Source organism: Mustelus asterias, chromosome 9 (genome assembly GCF_964213995.1).
Source record: "Mustelus asterias chromosome 9, sMusAst1.hap1.1, whole genome shotgun sequence".
In the NCBI taxonomy this organism is placed as follows: domain Eukaryota; kingdom Metazoa; phylum Chordata; class Chondrichthyes; order Carcharhiniformes; family Triakidae; genus Mustelus; species Mustelus asterias.
Window position 1 is genome coordinate 40,590,719 of NC_135809.1, and position 13,374 is coordinate 40,604,092.

The 13,374-nt window shown below is 41.3% G+C and overlaps 1 protein-coding gene and 1 non-coding gene across 2 annotated transcripts in view; both read right to left on the reverse strand.

Moving 5' to 3' along the window:
- The window catches only part of LOC144498638 (voltage-dependent L-type calcium channel subunit alpha-1C-like), a 1,025,631-nt gene that overhangs the window by 941,325 nt on the left and 70,932 nt on the right, over positions 1 to 13,374 (reverse strand). The window lies entirely within an intron of this gene.
- LOC144499391 (U2 spliceosomal RNA) lies at positions 11,249 to 11,447 on the reverse strand. Its single transcript, XR_013498851.1, has one exon. It is a non-coding gene; the product is annotated as a U2 spliceosomal RNA (small nuclear RNA).

The following is a 13,374-nucleotide window of genomic DNA, read 5'->3' on the forward strand; positions in this document are numbered from 1 at the left end:
GTTGGGGCCAACTGGGGATGAAGCCACATGAGGGGTGTGTGTGCGTGTGCGTGCGTGCGTGTGTGTGTTGAGGGAAACTCTGCACTGGGGGTAGGTGCTGGTGTTGGGGTACGGGATCGGAGGCCGAGTCCAGCCATCAGGAGGCCAGCCGTTGGGGATGGTAATCTGGTAACTGCTTACCATCAAAACTATATCCTAATTCCTATATCCTTTTTCTAAGTATAATTAGTGCAAATAAAAAGGAGGAAAAATTGGTGGATTAAAGTTAGTTCCTCTATTCATAACAAGGTAACTGATCTTTATGTTAGCCCCAATGACATATTTATTAAATGGCTATGTGAAGGTAAATGGTGACATTGAAACATAGAAAATTGAAGCATTCGGCCCTTCAAGCCAGCTCCACCATTCATTTTGATCATAGCTGATCATCAAAATCAATATCCTGATCCCGCCTTCCCTCCATATCCCTTGATCCCTTTATCCCCAACAGCTGTATCTATTTTTTTCTTGAAATCTCACAATGTATGGGCCTCAACTACTTTCTGTGGTAGTGAATTTCATAGCTTCACCTCTCTGGGTGAAGAAATTTTTCCTCACTTCAGTTCTAAAAGGTTTACCACATGACCCCTAGTTCTGGACTCCCCCACCATCTGGAACATTCTTTCTGAATCTATCCTGTCTCATCTTGTTAGAATTTTATAAGATTCTAGAAACATAAAAAAACTACAGCACAAACAGGCCCTTCGGCCCATAAGTTGTGCCAAACACATCCCTACCTTCTAGACCTACCTATAACCCTCCATCCTATTAAGCTCCATGTACTCATCCAGGAGTCTCTTAAAATACCCTATTGAGTTCGCCTCCACCACCCCTGACGGCAGCCGATTCCACTCGCCCACCACCCTGTGTGTGAAAAACTTACCCCTAACATCTTCCCTGTACCTACCCCCCAGCATCTTAAACCTGTGTCCTCTCGTAGCAGACATTTCCACCCTGGGAAAAAGCCTCTGAGAGTCCACCCGATCTATGCCTCTCAACATCTTATACACCTCTATTAGGTCTCCTCTCATCCTTCGTCTCTCCAAGGAGGAAAGACCAAGCTCCCGCAGCCTATCCTCATAAGGCATGCCACTCAATCCAGGCAACATCCTTGTAAATCTCCTCTGCACCCTTTCAATCTTTTCCACATCCTTCCTATAGTGAGGCGACCAGAACTGAGCACAGTACTCCAAGTGGGGTCTGACGAGGGTCTTATATAGCTGCATCATTATCCCCGGACTCCTAAACTCAATCCCTCGACTGATAAAGGCCAGCACACCATACGCCTTCTTAACCACCTCCTCCACCTGCGGGGCCGATTTCAGAGTCCTATGGACCCGGTCCCCAAGGTCCTTCTGATCCTCTACCGTACTAAGAGCCTTTCCCTTTATATTGTACTCCTTCATCCCATTTGTCCTACCAAAATGGACCACGACGCATTTATCTGGGTTGAAGTCCATCTGCCACTTCTCCGCCCAGCCTTGCATCCTATCTATGTCCCTCTGTAACTTCTGACATCCCTCCAGACTATCCACAACCCCACCGACCTTCGTGTCGTCGGCAAACTTACCAACCCATCCCTCCGCTTCCTCATCCAGGTCATTTATGAAAATGACAAACAGCAAGGGTCCCAGAACAGATCCCTGGGGCACACCACTGGTGACCGACCTCCATTTAGAAAAAGACCCATCTATACCCACTCTCTGCCTCCTTTGGGCAAGCCAGTTCTGGATCCACCGGGCAGCAGCCCCTTGGATCCCATGCCCTCTCACTTTTTCTAGAAGCCTTGCATGGGGGACCTTATCGAACGCCTTGCTAAAATCCATATAAACCATATTCTATGAGGTCCCCTCTCACTCTTCTAAACCCCAATGAATATAATCATAACCGACTTCATCTCTCCTCATATGACAGATCTACCATCCCAGGAATCAGCCTGGTAAGCCTTTGCTGCACTCCCTTCATAGCAAGAACATCCTTCCTCGGATAAGGACACCAGAATTACAACCAAACTAAATGGATTTCATTGGTATAATTGAAATGGTGGAGTTGCTGCATGCAAAGATCAACATAAGCCACACGAAGAAGCCTGCATTCAGGGTGATATTTTTGGGAATGAAACAGCTTTTATTGAACTTTATTTACTGAATTTTATTGAACTGCTTTGACAGTTATTTCGAGTCATCTGGACTCAAAACATTAGCTCTTTTCTCTCCTTACAGATGCTGCCAGACCTGCTGAGATTTTCCAGCATTTTCTCTTTTGGTTTTATTGAACTCTGCCTGTTTCAGTGGAGCCAATGGAGGAGAATGGAACAGTGGGGGAATAAAAACCAGGAGCCAGGTAAGATTAAGGAGCCAAATCAGAGTGATGAGTAAACCATGGAGACCAGCAAAGCTAAAGAAAATGGTTCAAGTAACAGCTTTATGATGGCAAAGAGCACACCAAACCAAAAAGAGCAGCAGAGATAGAGGAATCAATCTGAGGGCAGTCAAAAGTCAAGGAGAAGATCTTAAGATTGAATGGAGCAGGAACAAAAAGCAGATAAAAAGTTTGAAGAATATAGGGAAAGTAGAAAACAGCTCAAACAGGGAGTTTGGAGGGCAAAAAGGGTCACGAAATGTCCCTGGCAGACAGGATTTAGGAGAATCCCAAGGCATTTTATACATATATTAGGAACAAGAGGGTAGCTAGAGAGAGAGTTGGTCCACTTAAGGACAAAGGAGCGAAATTATGTATAGAACCAAAGGAAGTGGGTGAGATCCTATTCACAAAGGAGAGGGACACGTCGATTGGTGGTGTCTCGGAGGGGTGTGTAAACTCTTTAGAACAAGTCATCATTACGAGGGAGGAAATGTTAGGTGAATTAAAAAGCATTAAGGTAGACAAATCCCCAGGGTCAGATGACTTCTATCCCCAGATTACTGAGGGAGACAAGAAATGAAATTGCTGGGCCTCTAACAGAAATATTTGTTTCTTCGTTGGCCACTGGTAATAGAAATCATAGAAACCCTACAGTACAGAAAGAGGCCATTCGGCCCATCGAGTCTGCACCGACCACAATCCCACCCAGGCCCTACCCCCACATCCCTACATATTTTACCCACTAATCCCTCTAACCTACGCATCTCAGGACACTAAGGGGCAATTTTAACACAGCCAATCAACCTAACCTGCACATCTTTGGACTGTGGGAGGAAACCGGAGCACCCGGAGGAAACCCACGCAGACACGAGGAGAATGTGCAAACTCCACACAGAGTCCCAGATGATTGGAGGACAGCCAATGTTGCCCCATTATTTAAGAAGGGTAGCAAGGATAACCCGGGTAATTATAGGCTAGTAAGCTTGACATCAGTGATAGTGAAATTGTTGGAGATTCTTAGGAATAGGACCTATACACATTTGGAACTGAATGGTCTTGTTAGCGACAGGTTTTGTACGAGGGAGGTCATGTCTAACTAATTTAATTGAGTTTTTTGAGGAGGTGACAAAAATGATTGACGAGAGAAGGGCTGTAGATGTTGTCCACATGGACTTTAAGTAAAGAATTTGACAAGGTCCCTCATGGCAGCCTGGTGCAAAAGATTACATTTCACGGTGGAACTAGCTAGATGGATTCAGAACTAGCTTGGCCATAGAAGACAGAGGGTAACGGTTGAAGGGTGTTTTTCTGAATGGAGGTCTGTAACTAGTGGTGTTCCGCAGGAATCAATGCTGGGACCTCTGCTGTTTGTAATATATAAATGACTTGGAAGAAAATGTAGCTGGTCTGATTAGCAAGTTTGTGGATGATACTAAAATTGGCGGAGTTACGGATAGTGATGAAGATTGTCAGAGAATACAGCAAGGTTGAAAAATTAGGCAGAGAAATGGCAGATGGAATTTCATCTGGACAAATGCGAGGTGGTGCATTTTGGTAATTCAGGTGGGAGCTATAAAATAAATGGCAGAGCCATCAGGAGCATAGACACACAGAGATCTGGGAGTACAGGTCCACAGATCCTTAAAACTGGCAGAACAGATGGAAAAGCTGCTGAAGAAAGCATATGGCATCAAGTTGGGACATTAAGCATAAAAGTTGGCAAATTATGTTACAGTTGTATAAAACGTTGGTTAGGCCATATTTGGAATACTGTGTCCAATTCTGGTCACCACACTATCCGAAGGAGGCTTTGGAGAGTGTACAGAAAAGGTTTACCAGGATGTTGCCAGGTTTGGAGGGTATTAGCTATGAGGAGAGATTGAATAAACTGGGATTGTTCTCCCTATAAAGACGGAGGTTGAAGGGCGACCTGATAGAAGTTTATAAAATTATGAGAGGTACAGATAGGGTGAACAGTTGGAAGCTTTTCCCCCGGGCACAAATGACAATTACAAGGGGGCACAAGTTCAAGATAAGGGGGGAAAGTTCAGTGGAGATGTGCGGGAGAAGGTTTTTACACAGAGGGTGGTGGGGGCTTGGAATGCACTGCCAAGTGTGGTGGTTGAGGCAACTACATTAGCTATATTTAAGACTTATCTTGATAGACATATAAACAAACGGGGAATAGAGGGATATAAGCGGTTGGTCTAGGTAGGTAAACGTGATCGGTGCAGGCTTGGAGGGCCGAAGGGCCTGTTTCTGTGCTGTACTATTCTTTGTAAGACTATAGCCACAAAAAAGAGATAGAGGTTGAATCGAGACCATTCACTGGCAGCAAGGCAGTAGGAGCTAGCAGGAAATGAGACCAGTAGCAAGTTAAGGATAAAGCAAATGCATAAATTCATTACAGTATAGATACATTACTTCATATTTGCAGTTTACCTAATTGTACAGCTAACACGTAAGACAGTCAATGCTTTCTCCAAAAGAAAGTGAAAACAGAAGAGAGTAAAAAATTATTTGAAATTCCAGCATTAATGAACATTGACATTTTTCGAAAAATGAGGGATTGATTAGACAGGAAATGCAGTGCTGAAGTTATTTTAGATATCTGCAAAACCCACCTTATATAGTTCAAGAGAACATATAAGTGCAGTTCAAAGCTATTTTCCTCAAGAGACAATGGACTGACAATTAATATCTGCCTTGTGGCTGAATAACTCACTTGTAGATTGAGTACTGCTTTCAAAATAATTTTATTAAGGGTCGCACAATTTTTCAAGAAAACAAATGTCAGAGGCTTTCTTTTGGAGAGTGATAGAGCATTAGAGAATGTAACATGTAAGAAATAAAACCGGTAAGTGGCAAGTACATTGATTTATTTTGTATAATAAAAATAAATGAGATTTGTTTTAAGCAATTAGATTTTGAGATGCAATTTAATAGAAGTAACTTGCAGTTTGCAAGATTTACGGTAGTATAGTTTAAATAAGAGTGGGAAGTAAAGTGATGGTTTACAGTAAATTAATGACTAGGTAACTGTTTTTCCATTTAACATGTTAACCAAAGAAGTTTTGAAATTTAGATTACTTGATAATTAAATCTATTTCATAAATTTGAAATGGAGTTGTTGCAAGCAGGAGGCAGGGATAAAGTTTAAAGTTTATTTATTAGTGTCACGAGTCAGCTTACATTAACACTGTAATGAAGTTACTGTAAAAATCCACAGTTGCCACTGGGGCCTGATTGGGTACACTAAGGGAGAATTTGGCACAGATAGTGACCCAAGCCGGGAATCCAAATTTGGTCCCTGGTGCTGTGAGGCAGCAGTGCTATCCACTGTGCCACGCTGAGAAATGTTAGGAATAGAAAGTTTTCTGTGCAATGATTTCAGATGATAAGACTATTTTATATTTAAAAATGTACAAACAGGCATTGGTGACCGATGCTGGTGGGGGGAAAGTGTATGCCTTTTCCATAAACCATTTAATAGATTATTCACAACGGCAGAATGGCACTGGTAGATTTGCAGGGATTGGAATACTTATTTGCAAGGCAATCCATTTAATAGTCAGGGTCCTCTGAGTTTGAAATTTTTACAAAACACCAGCCACTCCAGTGGAGGGCAAAAAATTGGAATGGGAATGATGTCTGCATATTATTCACCAAAGTTATGGTAGCCAATTAGGAAAGGCCTTCAAAGAAAATATGAAAATTATGTCTATGTATATGTCCTATGTATAAAGTTTGATTCCTGTTGTCACATTTTTGTGACAATTTTGCCCATTGGGAAATATACAATCTAATTTATACAATCAAATAACTTTCACCATCACTGCTACTTAATGAACCAGTTAAATCAGTGTACCTTCCAAACCCATGACCACTTCCATCTCAAGGGATAGGGGCAGCAGGTAAATGGGAACACCACCGCCTGCAACTTCCCCTCCAAGCCACTCACCATCCTGATTTAGAAATATATCGCCATTCCTTCGCAGTCATGGGGTCAAAAACCTGGAATTCCCTCCCCAAAGGCTTTATGGGTCAACCCATAGCACGTGGACTGTGGCATTTCAAGAAAGCAGCTCACCACTGTTACGATGCAGAGATGATTTTTTCCCTCTGCGCGATTTTGGAACCACCCAAAGGGATACCTCGCCTCTTAATCTTATATAGGTGCGTGAGATAGTAGGACATTACTGGTTTGGTAAATTAAGATGTGGAGATGCCGGCGTTGGACTGGGGTAAACACAGTAAGAAGTTTAACAACACCAGGTTAAAGTCCAACAGGTTTATTTGGTAGCAAAAGCCACACAAGCTTTCGGAGCTCTGAGCCCCTTCGGCTCAGAGCTCCGAAAGCTTGTGTGGCTTTTGCTACCAAATAAACCTGTTGGACTTTAACCTGGTGTTGTTAAACTTCTTACTTGGTAAATTAAAGCAGGATCTGATACTTCTATCATGAATAATTAGCAGGTCTTTATTTTAAAACTGGTGACAAGCTTATTTAAACAATTAACAAACTGAATAAACTCCCCAATAGAATGCTGTTCAAATATTACAAGACTCGTTCAGGGATAATGAAATAAATCCTTATAGAATATAGTCACTCTCAAATAATATACCAGGTCTCTGTTGGAAGTATGAACTTTCTTCTGATGCTTCCGTCTGGAACACTTTCTGAGTTGGTATCTCTTACTCTTTAGATGGTGATTTCCTGAAGATATATATGTTAAACGGCAGGATTCTATATGAGAGCCTTGCCTCTCCCTCCTTCTGACTAAAGAGGTGGCAAGCTTATTATTCCAGTTAATTATTCCAGTTAAATTATCCAGTTATTCCCCTTTGTCAGGGTTTATATACCTAGAATTACCTCAGTATTCCTGCGATCTGAGTGGCTTGAGGCTGTCGACAAACTTCACATTTGAATTCCATTGGTCCTGTATCTCTGCGTGTTTGCTTTAAACTCATTGGTTCAATTCAAAAGCCTGTTTTGCTATGTTGGAACCCTGACTGCTGCTTTGGATACAAACCCGCTGCTGCAGTTTAAAATCCACAGAAAGACATATGCTTTTTAAAGAGACTATGCTATGTGATTTCTTCCTTTGGTTTCAGCATTTCTTTTCAATACTTAAATTTGTCAAACACCACATTTTTAACCTTCTATATGCAACTTCATAACACTGCCATCTTCTCAAGGACAATTAGGGATAGGCAATAAATGCTGGCCAGTGACACCCATGTCCCATGAATGAATAAAAAAATGTCTAACTGTTTTATCAAAAAATGTTGTCCACTTCTTTTAGACACTGTTGCCAGAATTCTATCACCCTGCCTGCCACCGGAATTGGAAAAGATGAGGGGTGGACCATGGGAAGGTCCGTTGACCTCAGGCAGGATTTTACAGTTTTGGGATGAGCAAGGCCGCAAAATCCAGCCCCCACACATATGGTTTCAAACAAAATTAAAAATGCTGTACAAATATTGTACATTTCACAATAAGACTAAATGCACCTATTGAACTGCCTTCTGTATTTTCTAATACTTTAATCTGAGATTTTAACTTAAGGTCTCAGACTATCTCAAAAGCTTGGAAATCTCAGCAGGTCTGACAGCATCTGTGGAGAATAGAGCCAACGTTTTGGGTCGAAACGTTATCTCTATTCTCTCTCCATAGATACTGTCAGACCTGCTGAAATTGTCCAGCATTTTCTTTTTTTGTTTCAGATTCCAGCATCTGCAGTATTTTACCTTTATCAAAAGCTTGGACTTTGACTGGGTTTTATTTCCTCAGGAGTTTTCAACTATGTCTGTAGATTTTAGCATGTGTAGTTTACAGAATTTCTCAGCATGTAATCTGTGTATCATCACAATTTTAAAAATTGAATGGAGTGGCCCTAGAAAGAAACTTAAACATTGAATTCCCAAAGCTATTAATTTAGACAAGTGAGAAATAAATATTAAAGTAGTTGCCTTTCTGTGACAGTGCACATGGAGTCAAAATCAAATGCAATACTCAAGTCACCACCAGCTTGTCAAAGGCGACAAAGGGATAGACAATAAATGCTAGTCTAGCCAGTGACGTCCACATCCCATAAATGAATTTAAAAAGGAACTTGACCCTTACATTGGCCAGCATTGTGTAATTGTTTACATGCATTACAGTATTTTCCAATGGAGAAGACATCATAATGCAATGAAAAATGTTACAGAGCCTTCTGTCAGCCTATGATGTCATTTTGTAGGTGATTTAAATGGTGTGACAGCTGAAAGAAAACTGCTTTTGACACTTAACAAAAAATCTAACCACCTGCTCCCATCCAATGATTCACAGGCATTGAAATTCAAAAAAGAACCTTCTGTTCTTTCCATCTCAGAGGCCACTATTGTTTGGACAACTCTGGCCGATATGAATGCTTGGCTGAGTTTCAAGTGCTAATGTGCTTTAGCACATTTGGTGCTCCATTCATCTGAGAATGAGTGATAGATTTAAGAGATTATAACATTTTGATCTGGTTTCTTTTTTTTAAAACAAGCTAATAGAATTGTAAGGATTACAAGTTTTTTTTCACATAGCAGAATCTATGGTAATGGAGGCTTTTATTCGATGGTGAGAAGTTTATTCTTCCCCCGCCCCACCCCAAAGGAAATGTCAAATATTTTCCATTTATATTGCATGGAATCGGTGCTGAGTGTGAAGGATGCAGCTGCTATTCTGAGAACCAAGGCTCATCCCACATTAGTTCACAGCTTGCAAACTGCACTGTCCATCCAAACTCTGTGGGGGAAATGGTGAAATCCCAGGCAAATTTACACATCAGTCAGGAGTGCAGTTGCAAACCATGGAAAGGTATTATAAAATGTATTCCCATAAAGAAAATTCAGCTCCATCTGTCAATATTTTGTGTCATTTTCCACTATAGGGAAAATATATCTGGTGATCACAGTATAGTTAAAAGTTTCTAAACATTGGTGGTGCAAAGCATAAGCCGCCTGGATCGACCTATTATTTATTTATTATGTGTTTATTGCTGCTTCTGATGTCATTGTCAATTTATATTTGAAAAAAATTGACGTGCATAAAAATGTAAAATTCCTAATAAAATGTACATATACTTCCATGTCGATACGTCTATTTATAATATATTATATGGCATGCAGTTCCTATCTTCATAAACTTTACTTACTCTGCAATAGGTTTTGTGTAAGACTTTCTATAATTATAATGGGAAAATGTCGCATTAACATATTAACCTAGACCTTGCAGTCCAAACAGCAGTGAATACTGAAAAGTTCTTGCTCCCAAGGGCTGTAACAGCATCAGAACTTGCAGGTAGTCCACCTGCAGGGTGAAAACTTGGGCTGATTGCCTTGCCATTACACCTCCACTTATGTTGATTTATTTAGCTCTGTTCAGGAGTGCAGCCTTTTAAATCAACCAAAGTGTGAAAACTCAACATTACCACTGGATCCCAACACCCCTAACCCCAGCAAGCCTGAATTTAATCTCCCCAACCCCACCTATGGGATCCCATCACATCCTCCCATGCCCCAGGCCCTTCACTTAATTCCTCAATTCTGCTGATGTTGGAGCAGAGTCAGCAGGAGAAATGGGGCTTGGGATGCTGAGAGGTGCTTCAATTAATATCAAATCAATGATGAAATATTTACACTGAACAAATATCTGTAAATAGGCCATTTATTCAAAGACTGTCATCAAGCTGAAGGCCAATCTCAAGTGGCACATCTTCAGCTCATTGAACTGGGGCATGCTTTGGCCAGAATTGTGCCAGGCTACTAGGCCTCCCCAGTCACATCACCAATGATTCCAAATTGCAGAGGAGAGCAAGTTCCTACTGTAGCCAATAAATAAGATAGGCACATAATTCCACACAAAGTCAATGGGCATATGTCTCTGCTTCTCCACTTGTTGTAAAATCCAAGTCTTTACAATGCGAGTAGCTTATGGTTTAAAATGGCCTGTAACAGGTCAACAAGGAACTTTAATCTCTATATTTTTCATAGAAAATTACTGGAAGTTCAAGGTGAAAATGCCATGGCATCCTCGTACAAGGTATTTGGGACCAAGACAAGCAACTATGAATATCCTTAACCAACCATGCTGCAGAATTGTGAAAGTCTGAACGGAAAAGGGTAAATTAGAATGATGAATTCAATGCCAAATCGTGTACAGAAAGAGAATTTATTTTTTGCACCTTTATGCTGTAATTCCATATCCCTCACCTTGAGGAAGCCCCAGGGAAAAAGTCGCAAGTTTATCAGATTTTTAAATGCTGATTTTCAGATATTTTTAAGCTTATGTTCAGGTATTTTTACTTACACCATTTCATTTTCTTACTAGGGTGAGTGAAACTTGCTTCGACCATCTGACTCATTGATTCATTAATTTCAGACTTTGAGCCATTGTCCACATGCTTCCTTTCTGGTAGTAGTGGGGTGGCTTTGATCCTTGAACTGAGACCTACAAAACCGCCATTTTCACCTCCACCTTAAAATAAGGTTATTTTCTGCACCTATCTCCCAAATCCAGTTTCATACCCTCAGTCATGAATAGGCCTCTCGCCTATTGTCATGGGCCTCACAACACATGCATATTATCACTCCTAGCCAGTTTGGATATGTATGGTTTAGGATGAGAAAATGTAACTGAAGTGGAAAATCAACAATTATCTTTTTAAAAGGCAGAACACGCTCAAGAACTGAAGGGCCTTTTTTTTTGTATTTTTATTCCAATTCAATCAAATCAAATCCAATTCAGAGTCTCAACAAGTTGAGACATTCCCGATCCAAGCTGACAAGACAGGGCTTCTCACTTCCTGTCTTGGGCTTGATCTACATGATCCAAGCTGATTGGAGTAGGCATAGCCCATCCTCCAAGGCTTGATCTCATTTGCATCTTAGCCAAAAGGCCGAGATGCTGCTTTTAAAAATTGCTTTAAATGAAGCTAAAATGTAACCTAATGACTTCAACCAAGCACAGCATGTCAATACGACACTTGATCTTAGCCAAAAGGCCGAGAAGCGATATTTCTTAGGTTCATTTGTTCAATTTTATGACCTTTTGATCTTCTAATAGAGACAGGAGCACAGCAGGTGAATGGAGTGCCTGAAGAGGCTGGCCTACCTAACAAGAAAGAGAGTCCCTTTAGATATTTGCCAAGACAAGTATATCATAATTGTGGTCTACAATGCCACATTGATAACATAGCCTTTATTTGCATGTGTTGATTTTCACATACATTGCCTAGAACTCTTTCTTGGTGATGTTTCTGTCTTTAAAAGACTCCCTTCTGCAGACTATCCCTGCACTCATGACTAAGAAAGCACATTTTTATTTATTTGTTATCCAGATGTGGTCAATGCCAGTAAGGCCACATTTATTATCCATCCCCAGTTGACCTGAAATTATACTGCTGGACCACCTTCTTTAACTGTTGCTATTTTCCAAGTCACAATGCTTCCAAAATGGCTAGCTAGTGAATTCTAGGACATTGGGCACTGATTAAGGAAGAATGGCAAGGTATAGGGGGCAATTCTCCCAAAAAAGTTCTGAGTGCTGAATTTGCAGGAAAACTGGTGTAAATCATGATTGCTTTTTCAGTGGGAGTTCAGATTTGAATCTCCCACACTCTGTGCTCTGCAGAGGTCACAATCATGAATATCATTAAAAGTCAGGGAACAGGGCCTATTCATGCCAGAGTCTGACAGTTCTGGGCCTCTGCGCCCCAACCTCCTCCCATCCCCTCCCCCGCACTCGCCCTGGAGGACCCCGATCTTCCCCCACCTCCCCACCCCCCTCCCCCCAGCAGTGAAGCAGTGATGATCCCCCCCTGCACGGGAGACAAACCTCCCCCCTCCCCCGCCCCCCCCCCGGCAAACCACACCCCCCAGCCCACCCTGATCGCTGGCCCCCCTCCAGCCCTAAACGATCCCAATGGCAAAGTGGCAGCGGGACCCCTCCACCCCCACCGATCACCCCTAGGGCCCTGCCCATGTGTATGGATCCATATTTCTCACATTTTTCACTCTCAAAGTGTGAAACTCTTATCACCTTATGATCACTTCTACCGAGAAAGAATCCTTTACAGTGAGGTCATTAATTAATCCTTTCTCATGAATTATTAGGAATTTAAAAGCAGTCTTTTCATAGTAGGTTCCTGAATGTATTGTTCTAAGAGAAACTGTCCCAAATACAATCTATGAACTCACACTCCAGGCTAACTTTGCCAATTTGATTTGTCCAATCGACACGAAGATTAAAGTCACCCATGATTATTGCAGAACCCTTCTTGCAAGCCCTGATTATTTCTTAATGTGTACCCTGTCTTACAGTGTAGCTGTGGGAATGTATAAACTAATCACACCAGTGACTTCCTTCTTTTGCTACTTCTTATCTGCACCAATATTGATTCTACATTTGATCTTCTGAATCATGATAATTTCTCACTATTTTACTGATCTTATCCTTTTTAACAGAACACTAAACCTCGCTTTGTTTCCTCCCGTCCTTCTAAAATGTCAAATACACTTGAATATTCAGGTCCCAGCCTTGGTCACCTTGCAACTATATCTCTGGTCTATTTCTGCTCCTATTTCTTTTGTTCTTTTCTTTTTGTGTAATGGCTATCAGATCATACACATTTATTTCTATTTGTGATATCAATTCATCGATCTTGTTGGGAAAGCTGTATACAATGCGATAAAGAACATTTGATTCCATCTTCATACCATTTTTCACTACTCTGGTGCACCATTATGTTTGCATGCTCTGTCCCTTCCTGGTTATCATTACTCCACACAATAGCTTTGCCATTTCTCTTTAACTTTCCAAATCTCCCTTCATGTGCGCCTTCACACCCACTATTTAGTTTAAATCCCTCACTATAGTCTTCATTATCCAATTTGCCAGTACTCTGGCCCAGTATAGTTCAGGCGGAGGCTGCCCCAATAGTA